Source organism: Oncorhynchus gorbuscha, linkage group LG06, assembly GCF_021184085.1.
Source record: "Oncorhynchus gorbuscha isolate QuinsamMale2020 ecotype Even-year linkage group LG06, OgorEven_v1.0, whole genome shotgun sequence".
In the NCBI taxonomy this organism is placed as follows: Eukaryota; Metazoa; Chordata; class Actinopteri; order Salmoniformes; family Salmonidae; genus Oncorhynchus; species Oncorhynchus gorbuscha.
This window is the reverse complement of record NC_060178.1, coordinates 19,369,832-19,383,450: the sequence shown is the minus strand read 5'-3', so window position 1 is coordinate 19,383,450 and position 13,619 is coordinate 19,369,832.

The window sequence follows — 13,619 nt, the reverse complement described above, 5'->3', positions numbered from 1 at the left end:
ATATTTGAAGCAACAAACATACATTACTACCACATATTGCAATTGGTGTAGGGAGAGAGATTTGTACACATGTACATAATAAACATATTCATGGTATCATTAGTTTCTAAACACATACACTACCAGTCAAAAGTTGCAGGGTTGCAGGGATTTCTTTACATTGTAGAATAATAGATATAACATCAAAACTATGAAATAACACATGTGGAATCATGCACTAACCAAAATATTGTTAAACAAATCTAAATATATTTTATATTTGAGATTCTTCAAAGTAGCCACCCTTTGCCTTGATGACAGCAATCTACTGCACACACACACACTGGCTCTCTCATACACTCCGGTCTCTGACCTTTGTAGCGTAGCTCCAGGCAGTTGAGTGTCGGGAGTATGAGGGTGGAAGGTCTCAGGGAGGAAGCACAGGGCAAAGGTGAAGTTAGGAGCTATGGAGACTGTCTCCATGGAGACTACTAGAGAGCCTTGCTCAGGACCAGGAGTCTGATGACTACCTATCTGACGAGAGGAGAACACACAGTTAGATATGATAACACCACTTACAAAACACAGACACACACAGAACACGCTGACAGAAAAAGCACAGCAAATACACACCCAGGCAAAACACACACAAGTACATAATATAAACACACCAAGGTGTGCATACCACCCTGCATACCACTGCTGGCTTGCTTCTGAAGCTCAGCAGGGTTGGTCCTGGATGGGAGACCAGATGCTGCTGGAAGTGGTGTTGGAGGGCCAGTAGGAGGCACTCTTTCCTCTGGTCTGAAAACATCCCAATGCCCCAGGGCAGCGATTGGGGACACTGCCCTATGTAGGGTGCCGTCTTTCGGATGGGACGTTAAACGGGTGTCCTGACTCTCTGAGGTCATTAAAGATCCCATGGAACTTATCATAAGAGTAGGTTGTTAACCCTGGTGTCCTGGCTAAAATTCCCAATCTGGCCCTCAACCCATCACGGTCACCTAATAATCCCCAGTTTACAATTGGCTCATTCATCCCCCTCCTCTCCCCTGTAACTATTCCCCAGGTCGTTGCTGCATCTGACCTGGTAAAATAACAGATGAATAAAAGGCATGACAGCTGCATTCTTTTATCCTCAAAGATCAGGTTGCTGAGAGACTGGGCAAACTACCCATCAGCAGGAAGTGCCTGAGGGCTTTAAAGTGCCTCTCCACCACCACTTTGTTGACCAATGATACACTGGGGGAGAGAGGAGGGGGGTAAACAGGAGTACGAAATAGTCCGTGCTAAGCACACAAATAGAGAGATGTTGTAGAGGAAACGGCTCACAAAAACAGACATGGTGAGATTCTACTTCAAAATATATGTGTATAATACATTTCTGGTTACTTCAATAAAATAGCTTATAATCAAATAGATGACTACTGTTAATTTCCTGGCCAACTTTAGGCTGGAGTAGTCCGTTCCTGATACCGTATGATACAATGGCCTTTTATCAATTCGATCTTTCTCACCTCCTGCATAATCTCTCCTCCGTCATCTCTCACCTCCTTTTGGAAAAGGTCAAAGTTAATGGAGGAGAGTCAGCGAGGAGCGTGAACGTGGATGAAATGAGATTCTCCACTCACGCGTCATTAGGCTAATTACATTTCCAGGGCTGGATCCCAAAATAAATGTGTAAAGTGCTCAAAACAAATGAAGTCATTTGTGCAGAAAGTTGTATAGATAAAACAATACGTGGCCTATTGTTTTTAAACGGTGCATGTTTTTCTCTGACAAAACAGAAGCTGATTCAAAGGGGGTGTGGCAGATTTAAAAACTCTTCTGCAGTAGGATACACATGAGGATCCTTGATGAAAGGTGGCTATCGAGGAGGGGAGGGAACTTTCACTTGCCTATTAACGAATTGACACACTTCTCGACCACTTATTGGTTTCCAGGTCACGGAGCAAAGAGGACGGAGGACTGTCTTTTGCCCAAACGAGAATCTCCCAGTGACTTGGGACTGTCATGGATGTGTACACTATACCCGCCTTTCTCAAATCTCTCCGCAGGAAACGACAGCCATTCCACGTGTTTGATATATTCCAGAGATAGAACACCTGATTCAACTTGTCAGCTAAGCATCAAGCCCTCATGTCATGAACCAGGGGAACTAGTTCAGAGCTACAAGAAAACAGTGAAACACCTGGGAGTCCTGGAGGAGAGGTTTGAGAAGCACTGCACTATTACTACAACAGTGCGTGTGAAGTGCACTAATCAGGAGTTGACTGCTTAACCTATACATTATTTATACATGTAGGCATATATGGATTTCACAGGTGGCCCTTTAGTTGGGGAGGACGGTAATGTCTGAACGGAATAGATGGAGTGGTATCGAACATATGGTTTCAATGTGTTTGATACCATTCCATTGACTCCATTCCAGACATTATTGTGAGCCATCCTCCGCTCAGCAGCCTCCAGTGGTGTATTTGACTTACTCATGAGACTACAGCAGTCTTTGTACTGCTCCACCGGTTACTGAGCAGCCAGGTAGTGGAGGTACTGAGGTTCTCTGAACTCTCTCCAGGGGACAGAGTCAAGCCCGCTGCCCAGGACAAGATGCCCTCAGCCAGCCGCTGCTGCTCCAGAGTCCTGCGGTCGTATTCATTACCAGTCTCCGTCACCACACAGCCCACTCTCAAGGCAGAGTCTGAGCTGTGTCCGTAGGTACTGCCAGGGATGGGGGAGGGTAGAGGATTTGCACATGACACCACACAGCCCATGCCCAGGGTGGAGTCGGAGGATTGTCCGAAGTTGCTGCCAGGAAAAGGAGCTCGAAGGGGTTCAATCCCGGATAGCATGCACCCTCTGCCCATGGCTGAATCTGAAGAGTGTCCATAGTCACTTCCTGGTATCAGAGAAGGAAGGTTTGCCATTCCTGACACCACACGCCTGATTCCTTTACTTGGATGTGACTTTGGACACTCCTCAGATTCAACCCTGGGTGGAGGAGCATGAAGGGGTTCAGCCCCAGAGACTACACACCCTCCTCCCAAGGTGGAGTCTGAAGAATGACTGGAGGTACTTCCCTCCCTGACACAACACATCCTAGAGTAGACTCGGAGGAACCGAGGGGGATGTAGGGGTGGAGGTGGAGGTGAGCCACATCAGGCTGTACTGCAGGTCCCCAGCGAGGTCTAGCCAGGTCCAGTGACGTCTAGCCAGGCGTCGAGGATTGGTGGAGAAGGGCCTGGGTTGGTTCCTCTGGCTGATGCTCACAGGGCTATGTCCAATACAGGGATGAGGACAGTGAGGGAAGGACAGAGAGCAGAGATCACACACTCAGTCAAGCTTACACTTCTATGAGTTTTAAGCAGTCTGCATATGGGTTCACTTCTATGCGATGCCATTCTACACACATACCTGTGCTGATGGTTGAGTGGTCTGAGCTGGTGTTGGCTGTATTATTTCCATAGGGGGTCTCTGCCCTCCTAGAGGATGCTTCTCAAGAATAGCCTGGGGGTTTAGATAAGTACTGTATCTAATAGTAATGTATCCTCATCATCAGCCACCACCTTCATCATCATCACCATCTTTAACAGGATTCTTATAGCCCCTTTCCCCAGTGTGTATGAGAGAGAGTACATACCTTAGTCAGCTGCTGGTCTTGCTGTAGGAACTGTGCCTGGGAACCATCCAGTCTCATTCACTGAACCTTCTACCTCCTTTGATAGGTGGCTGTACTGGGCAAACAGCTCCTTCCTGAGGACCAGGATGCATTGGTTCTCAGGTTATTTATATGTTCACCCTAATCAGGCTTGTCTTAAATATCAAGATATGAGATGATATGATTATGAGATTAGTGCAACTCTGACCTTTATCATAATAACCTATAACCATTATTCGTGCTTTATTACATTTGGACACTGTAAATAAATATAGCTCCAATTTATGCTTTTAAAAAGTATTTGCTCTAAAGGAATGAGTGTGAGTGGCTGTGTAATATGTGTGTGTGTGTGTGTGTGTGTGTGTGTGTGTGTGTGTGTGTGTGTGTGTGTGTGTGTGTGTGTGTGTGTGTGTGTGTGTGTGTGTGTGTGTGTGTGTGTGTGTGTGTGTGTGTGTGTGTGTGTGTGTGTGTGTGTGTATGGTGGTGCCCCCTAGTAGCCAGACCTGGCTCTGTGTGTGTAACGTGTGCATGGTGTGGTGGTGGGCAGATCAGCTGTTTGTTCAACCACAGCCGCCAGCAATTGTTATATCACTATAGGTGGTCAAGTGAACATTTGAAGTCCCCACCCGACCCCAACACGCTAATATAGAAAATGAGCTGTAGGCTACAGTCAGAGGCTGAGGAACGGAAATCACATTTCTCCACTCCTGTTCCCAATTAAAAATGTTGCCTATGTAACAGTATAGACTTTACCTCTGTCCCCTCATCCCGTCCTGGGCGCGAACCAGGGACGCTTTGCACACGTCACATCGGCTACACCTACATATGGTGTATCATTTTACTGCAAGAAATGCTTAATTCTGAAGGAGTTGTGAGAGGTTATAGACCTAAAGTCAGTGTCCAGATTTCAGTTTCCATGTAACCCAACTAAACAGGCTACAGTTCCCTTGATGTGCCATAAGCCTATTTGAGGTCCCAGTCTTGTGACTGTCAAATTTGTAAAGTGCCTCACAATCATCATACATAACATAGCCAGCACTGCTATCATCCTCTTTTTCCACTTAACCAAATCTTTCCCAAACATGACTTTTCTGACCCTCCCTTCTCTTTATTTTTAACTCTCCTTTCACAGCTTTTCTCTTATTGAATTAAACTTCCATGTTGTCCTTTTTGCTTCCATGGATTGACGTTAATTTTTCTGCTCGTTCCCAAAAGCATTTGGCAATTGGTGTGTTGGCTTTTTGGCATGAGTACAGTTAGGACATAAAGCTTATGCTTACGCACTAATGACATATAGCCTAAAATAATTTAAGAAAAACCTCAAAGATACAAATTGCACAAAAATGGTACATTCTTGGATTCTTTAAGATATTGTTTTCTCTTTATTCAACATGCCCACCCCTCACCCGCCCTTCATCCACACAATATTAAATTACCCTAAACCAGCCCTGCAGACATAACTACAGGTTAGGAGACAAACCCACGCATCACTAGTGTGTTGGCGCCCCTTAGTGGCCAGGCCTGACTCTGTGTGTACAACACGTGTGTAGGGTGTGGTGGCACCCCCTAGTGGCCAGGCATGGCTCTGTGTGTACAATGTGTGTTGGGTGTGGTGGCGCACCCCTAGTGGCCAGGCATGTCTTCGTGTGTACAACATGAGTTTGGTGTGGTGGCGCCCCCTAGTGGCAAGGCATGGCTCTATGTGTCACGTGTGTTTGGTGACGCCCCCTAGTGAACAGACCTGGCTCTGATCTCTACCTGCTGTTCCAGGTCCTGTAGTTTATCCTTTCTGCCAAAGCTGTAGTCATCCTCCTGCTCATTTCTCCTGTATGCACTGTACACACACACACACACACACACACACACACACACACACACACACACACACACACACACACACACACACACACACACACACACACACACACACACACACACACACACACACACACACACACACACACACACACACACACACACTACAGCTGAGGCAAAACAACAGTAACACTGCAGATTAAAGAATAGTGTTTTTTTCCTAACAGGTGATATGATGATATGATTCAAGATCAAAAAGGAGTTAAAGAGTAAGTGTGTTTGTGTGTGAGTCTCTCTCTCTCTCTCTCTCTCTCTCTCTCTCTCTCTCTCTCTCTCTCTCTCTCTCTCTCTCTCTCTCTCTCTCTCTCTCTCTCTCTCTCTCTCTCTTCCCTGTGTCTGTCCCACCTCTTGTTCCTGTTCCAGGTGCAGTCTCAGGTCCTCATAGCGCTCCCTCATCAGCCAGACGCTGTGACACCAGGCACCCTGCAGTGGGCAAGAGACCGCAGCATGCCGGTTACCCCCTTAACACACACATACACACACAGCAGTACTTGGCTCTAGCTTCATTCACTTCTCGTTGCACATATTTGAAGTAATAAATTATATGAGCAGTTTCCTAAACTATGTGAGTTATGATGAGATTTCCCACCCTGCAGTGCTGGAAGCTGTTCAAAGCCTTTTCTCATTCATATCAGCCCGCCTTCTCTCTTTCATTTCTGTGAGGAATCCTTAGGGTTATAGAGAGCTCTTAGAGGGTGTGCCAATAACTCTTTTGGGGTGTAATCAGTTTTGTGAGCAATGTTGTAAAGGTATAATCAGTGTTGTAGCAAGGTGTGTGTGTGCGCCTGTGCATGTGTCTAAATGTGTGTGTACCGGTGTGTATGATACCGTGTGTATGGTCCCTCTCACCACAGATGCTTTCCAGTGTCTTGGCGGGCTGACTCCGATCTGATTGATCAGTTCCTGGCGTGCCTGCTCTCTGCACAGGACCTAGCAGCAAAGACAGAGAACAAAGACAGACCATCATTAGCAGAGATCTATCTGCTGTCCTCTGGCTTTCCCTCTCCCCTGTTCTCCCCTGTCCTCTGGCTTACCTCTCCCCTGTTCTGTTCTCCCCTGTCCTCTGGCTTACCTCTCCCCTGTTCTGTTCACCCCTGTCCTCTGGCTTACCTCTCCCCTGTTCTGTTCTCCCCTGTCCTCTGGCTTACCTCTCCCCTGTTCTGTTCTCCCCTGTCCTCTGGCTTACCTCTCCCCTGTTCTGTCCACCCCTGTCCTCTGGCTTACCTCTCCCCTGTTCTGTTCTCCCCTGTCCTCTGGCTTACCTCTCCCCTGTTCTGTTCACCCCTGTCCTCTGGCTTACCTCTCCCCTGTTCTGTTCTCCCCTGTCCTCTGGCTTACCTCTCCCCTGTTCTGTTCTCCCCTGTCCTCTGGCTTACCTCTCCCCTGTTCTGTTCTCCCCTGTCCTCTGGCTTACCTCTCCCCTGTTCTGTTCTCCCCTGTCCTCTGGCTTACCTCTCCCCTGTTCTGTTCACCCCTGTCCTCTGGCTTACCTCTCCCCTGTTATGTTCTCCCCTGTCCTCTGGCTTACATCTCCCCTGTTCTCCCCTGTTCTGTTCTCCCCTTTCTGTTCTCCCCTGTCCTCTGGCTTACCTCTCCCCCTGTTCTCTGGCCTTGGCTTACCTCTCCCCTGTTCTGTTCTCCCCTGTCCTCTGGCTTACCTCTCCCCTGTTCTGTTCTCCCCTGTCCTCTGGCTTACCTCTCCCCTGTTCTGTTCTCCCCTGTCCTCTGGCTTACCTCTCCCCTGTTCTGTTCTCCCCTGTCCTCTGGCTTACCTCTCCCCTGTTCTGTTCTCCCCTGTCCTCTGGCTTACCTCTCCCCTGTTCTGTTCACCCCTGTCCTCTGGCTTACCTCTCCCCTGTTCTGTTCTCTCCTGTCCTCTGGCTTACCTCTCCCCTGTTCTGTTCTCTCCTGCCCTCTGTTCTAGCTGAAAGATAGGCCATGGATTTGTACTGTAGATCATGCAGGGTTTCAAGTTGCGTATCTGTACATCAGTTTAATGGGCCATTACTGTTGCTTTCCCTCTCTTGCTCTCTCTTCTCCTTACATCTTTCTAATTAACATTACTGCACTACACTTTAAAGCATCTTTGGCTTTAGAAAAGTGCTATAAAATCCTATGTATTATTTATTAATGGCAGTTTTGAGTTTCATGCATTTCTAAGGATGCATCCTCAGTACACGGCACATCTCTGCCAGCAGGGAGAAGGTGACAGCGATGCGAGGGAAGCTCAGACTCTGAGCTCCAACATAAGACCGCTGAGCTGATCTGGTAGAAGATTCTTAGGTACAGATCTAGGATAAACTTAGCACTCCCACAGTCTAACCTTAACCATGGGTCAGTATCTTTATTATTGATTTATTTGTTTTAACTAGGCAAGCCTTATTATTTACAATGACAGCCTATCCCGGCCAAACCCTAACAACACTTGGCCAATTGTGCCCCATCCTATGGGACTCCCAATCACGGCCGGTAGTGATACAGCCTGGAATTGAACCAGGGTTTGTAGTGACGTCTCTAGCCCTGAGATGCAGTGCCTTAGACCGCTGTGCCACTCGGTGTAATTTCATCCTAGTAATCACTGACCCTAGGACATAATATGAGACGGTATGGCTGTGAAAATGAATTATTACTACTGACCTGGGGACAGTAGATCTTGAGTAGGTTAATGGTCCTCCCGTAGATGTCGTTGACAATGTGTCAGAGAAGACAGGCACGCAGTCCTCGAAGTCAGGGGAGGTTAGGGTTGTGCCCTGCACCCAGAAGTGCTTGTCTAGGCGGAGAGAGAAGATGGGAAAGATGAGAGGGAGACTATGAAGCACAGGAATAATGACTACACAATGACTTTTTCCTGACCCTACTACAGTGGGGCCAGGAGTTTTTCCAACTGGGTTTTTCCTGGCTCTAATATAGAAATAAAAACTGAGCAGGTTAATCTGGTGTACCCTAATACAGGCACCGGGGGGTGTGAATTCACCAGGTTTCTTTACATGAAGATGTGATCCTAAATCTTCCAGAGTTTTTCCAAGCAAGTTTCACTGACTGCTTCGCTAACTGACTCACTTGGAGTAAAGCAAATAGTATCCATTATATTGACAAGATAGTCAAGTGACCGCTCCAACAATGGAAATACATGTACTCAAAGACGGGAGGAAGGAGGCGAGATCAGGTGGGATCATTCTAGCCAATGAGAGGGCAGATATGCGTGTGAACAGACCCAATCAAGTTGTTTTCTCAAAGTTGCCACGTGTATCCACTTTTATCAGTACATTTGTAGCAGTCTAAACATTATGAAACTTATTTTCGATCAAATAAGCCTCACGTAATTTGACACTCTCTCATAGACCTCCATTCAAATAATCCCCACTTGGTCTGCTTATCTCATGCGGACAGATTTTGAGCGGAGTAAATCCTCTCGCTTCGCTTCTTTCTCTCTGAGTAAAGTCGTTGACATTAGTGTGTCCTCTAAAACAGGAGTGAGGAACCCCAGGTTGGTCCCTGCAGGAGTTGAGGTGTTGCAGATCGGCTAATGATCCTCTAAACCATAGACAAATCTAAAGGTGATACTGTCCTTGAATGTGGTAACGCGATCCATATTTGTTAACAGGCTGTATCAATAGCTCTCGTTACTACAAGAGGCTTGATCTGCTTGATGCAGGTCGCAGGGTGCTGTACCAAGGTCACTACAGTCACTAGTTAGGCAGTGAATTGTATGTTCTGACCTCTGAAGCTGAGGTAGTCCTTGTTGACCTCGATCATGAACTCTCTGTTCATGTCCCGGACCACGTTGCTGTACACCCAGTCTGACACAAATCTACAGACAGCACAAACACAGGGAACAGGATCGATCAGGCACATAACCATGCCTACACAGGTTGTTTACAAGCATCTTTAAAGCATTGTGGTGATGCAGTCATGCAGGTTAGCATGAATTCCATGTGGGATGTGTGGGACATATCAAGCCATGTTGTGTGTGTGTCAGACTGGGGTGACTGACCATGTGTAGGGCTCACAGCTGCTCTTGAGCAGGGACAGCAGCATGGTGTAGTTTGCATTGCTGCAGTTGCTCTGGGCCTAGTTGTACAGGTAGGAGAGCAGCTTCACACCCTGAAGAACAGAAGATATTGGCTGTGTTAGGAGTTAATTCACTCCTAATGTCTGAGAGACAGACACAGATAGACAGACAGAGTGAGTGAGAGAAAGAAGGGTGGTGAATAGGAGGGGTGTAATGTAACTGTCACGCCCTGACCATAGTAAGCTGTTTATTCTCTGTGTTGGTTGGGGCGTGAATTGACTTGGGTCGGTCATCTAGGTGAAATGTACTGTATGTCTATGGTGGCCTGATATGGTTCCCAATCAGAGGCAGCTGTTTATCGTTGTCTCTGATTGGGGATCATATTTAGGTAGCCATTTCCCCATTGTTATTCGTGGGATCTTGTCTACATATAGTTGCCTGAGTGCCCAACAGTAGCTTGGTTGTTTGTTGTTTTGTTCAGTGAGTTTCGGTTTATTAAAATTATGTGGAACTCTACGCATGCTGCGCCTTGGACTACTCATTTCAACGAACGTGACAGAAGATCCCCCCAAGCAGTGTGTACAGGAGGAGTTGACTTGGGAGGAGATCCTGGTTGCTAAAGGACCCTGGACACAGGCCGAGGAGTATCGCCGTCCGAAGGATGAGATTAGAGGCAGCGAAAGCGGAACGGCGACAATACGAAGAGATAGCTCAACGAAGTAAGCATGAGAGGCAGCCCCCCAAAAATTGGGGGGTACACAGGGAGATTGGCGCAGTCAGGGTTCAGACCTTAGCCAACTCCTCGTGCTTACCGTGCGCACGGTGTCTCCGTGCCCGGTGCGCTCTGTATCAGCTTTCCGCAGTTGCCGTGCTAGAGTGGGCATTCAGCCAGGACGGATTGTGCCAGCTCAGCGCTGCTGGTCTCCAGTACGTCTCCTCGGTCTAGGATATCCTGCGTCGATTATACGCACTGTGTCGCCAGTGCGCCTTCACAGCCCAGTGCGTCCTGCGCCAGCTTCCCACACTTGCCCTGATGTGCGTTTCATCAGCCCGGTGCCACCTGTACCGGTCCCACGCATCAGGCCTCCAGTGCGCCTCCACAGTCCAGTACGTCCTGTGCCTCCTCCCCGCACTCGCCCTGAGGTGCACGTCACCAGCCCAGTACCACCAGTGCCGGCACCACGCATCAGGCATCCAGTGCGCCTCCACAGTCCAGAGCTTCCGGCGACAGTTCCCAGTCCAGAGCTTCCGGCGACAGTTCCCAGTCCAGAGCTTTGGGCGACAGTTCCCAGTCCAGAGCTTCCGGCGACAGTTTCCAGTCCAGAGCCTCCAACGATGGTCCACAGTCCGGAACCTCCAACGACGGTGCTCAGTCCGGAACCTTCAACGACGGTCAACAGTCCGGAACCTCCAACGACGGTCTACGGTCCGGAACCTCCTGAGACGGTCTACGGTCCGGAACCTCCTGAGACGGTCTGCGGCCAGGAACCTCCTGAGACGGTCTGCGGTCCGGAGCCTCCAGCAACGGTCGGCAGTCCGGAGCCTCCAGCGACAGTCAGCAGTCCAGAGCCTCCAGCAACGGTCGGCGGTCCGGAGCCTCCAGCGACAGTCAGCGGTCCAGAGCCTCCATGCAATGGTCGGCAATCCAGAGCCTCCAGAGCCTTCAGCAGGGGTTCTCAGTCCAGAGCCTCCTGCGACGGTCTATGGTGCGGTTCCTCCGGTGACGAGCCACTGTCTGGATCCTCCGGCGACGATCCACTGTCTGGAGCCTCCGGCGACGATCCACGGTCCGGTGCCTCCAGCGAAAACCCACTCTACGCATGCTGCGCCTTGGTCTACTCATTTCAACGAATGTGACAGTAACTTGCAAGACATATGGACCCATTCTTAACCGTATGTCATTCAGCTCGAAAAGGGGCGCAACCCGAACCCCGCCTGCCGGACACAGGGAAGGTAGCCTGGCCCACACCAAAAGCCCCGTCCACACAGCACAGCTCTGACAGATACCTACAACACAGAAAAAACAGGAGCCTGACTGCCTGTGGGACACTACACAGCGTAACACTGCATCAATTCTAATAGGTATGAAATATAGTTATTTGTTGAAAAAAGACGAACTATCCTAAGCAATGCACAGGCAATTGGTTGGAATTACATTTAGTGACTACGTACAGACTTGTAGGAATTCAGTGATAGTTAGAGTGTGATAGTTAGAGCATCAAGTTTCTCTCTCTCTCCACTAAAATCTTATTTTTCTCAAATTTCGTGCACAAATTTGTTTACTCAATTGCACCTTGGGCTGGGGACAATAAAAGGCCACTCTAAAATGTGCAGTGTTGTCACACAAGACAATGCCACAGATGTCTCAAGTTTTGAGGGAGTGTGCAATTGGCATGCTGACTGCAGGAATGGCCACCAGAACTGTTGCCATTTAATGTTCATTTCTCTACCATAAGCTGCCTCCAATGTAATTTGACAGAATTTGGCAGTATGTCCAACTGGCCTCACAACCGCAGACCACGTGATCTCCACATCCGGCCCAGAACCTCCACATCAGGCTTCTTCACCTGCGGGATCGTGCTGAGGAGTATTTTAAAAATGTAAAAATCTGATTGGCTGGGCCTGGCTCAAAGAATTTCCGAAATGTCCAGTGTGTGAGAGGCAGGTTGAGTTTTTCAGGGTTATAGTCGTGCAGAAGTTGTCGTATGCTGTAGCAGCATTGTAAATACAACCCATATTTGCATTTATTTATTTTCCCTTAACAATTTGCACATCATTACAACACTAGATACCCATAATATGACATTTGAAATGTCTCTATTCCTTTGGAACTTTTGTGAGAGTAATGTTTACTGTTCATTTCGTTTATGTCGATTTCACTTGCTTTAGCAATGTAAACAGATGTTTGCCATGCCAATAAAGTCGTTTTGAATTGCTGGGGCAGTGACGAAAGTAGAGAAGATGGGTAAAGCCTCCGAAGAGGCACAGTGGTCTAAGACACTGCATCACAGTGCTAGCTGTGGACCTAGAGATTTTGGGTTTGAATCCAGGCTCTGTCGCAGCCAGCCGTGACCGGGAGACTCATGGTGCGGTGCACAATTTGCCCAACGTCGTCTGGGTTAGGGGAGGTTTTGGCCGGCAGGGATGTCCTTGTCCCATCACGCACTAGCAACTCCTGTAGTGGGCCGGGCGCAGTGCATGCTGCCACGGTCGCCAGGTGTACTGTGTTTCCTCCGACACATTGGTGCGGCTGGCTTCTGTTGCAGCAATGAGACAAGACTGTAACTACCAATTGGATACCACGAAATTGGAGAGAAAATCTGTACCAGTACAGAGGGATAGGCCAGAGGGATAGTTATATATGCTTCATTAAGAACAGATTTATAGCAAAGGTTATCAACCGTACTGCAGGATGCAACGTAAGTTGTAGAAAATTGAAGTTGTTGTGGCAGCTGCAGAGAGGTATTTGGGTGTGTGAGATTTGATGTCAGAAGAGTTACAAGGTGTGTTGAGTGGTGGTGTTGGCCTGAGGTAGGACTAGATATATTTAAATAGTTGAGTAGGGTGGTGGGTTTTTAGTGAGTGTAGGGTTAGATAGTAGGGTGTTGGTTGATTTATTTCTACTTAGCCAAGTATAAACGAGGTACAGTATATTCTAGTCTAGTATGTGGCAGTAATGCAACATTTATTGGATGCCAACCGCTGTTAAACCTCATCGAAGTAGAACACTGCGTCCACACATTTCTGCAGCCAGGAAAGACTGGTGGTTGACAGGGTGCCTTTGTCAGATAAAGAGTGAAAGGGATTGAAGAGGGGAAAAGAAACACCATTTATTTTTTTTGCACTTGGAAAGATAACTACAAAAGAAAATCTACAATGGCAAAATGAAAATGAATGATTTATTGTGCAAAGATCCCATTACAATATCAACATTTGTCAATTCCTTTTATGAAAATCACAATTTTTAGGAAAATGGTTGCGAAAGCTACATTCGCCACATTCAGAATTATGTCACTGTGATTGAGGATGATTTTCAACTCAGTTTGCGAATCACCTGTGTCAATTGAGGAAATTAGAGAGGCTTTGAATTCAATGAAA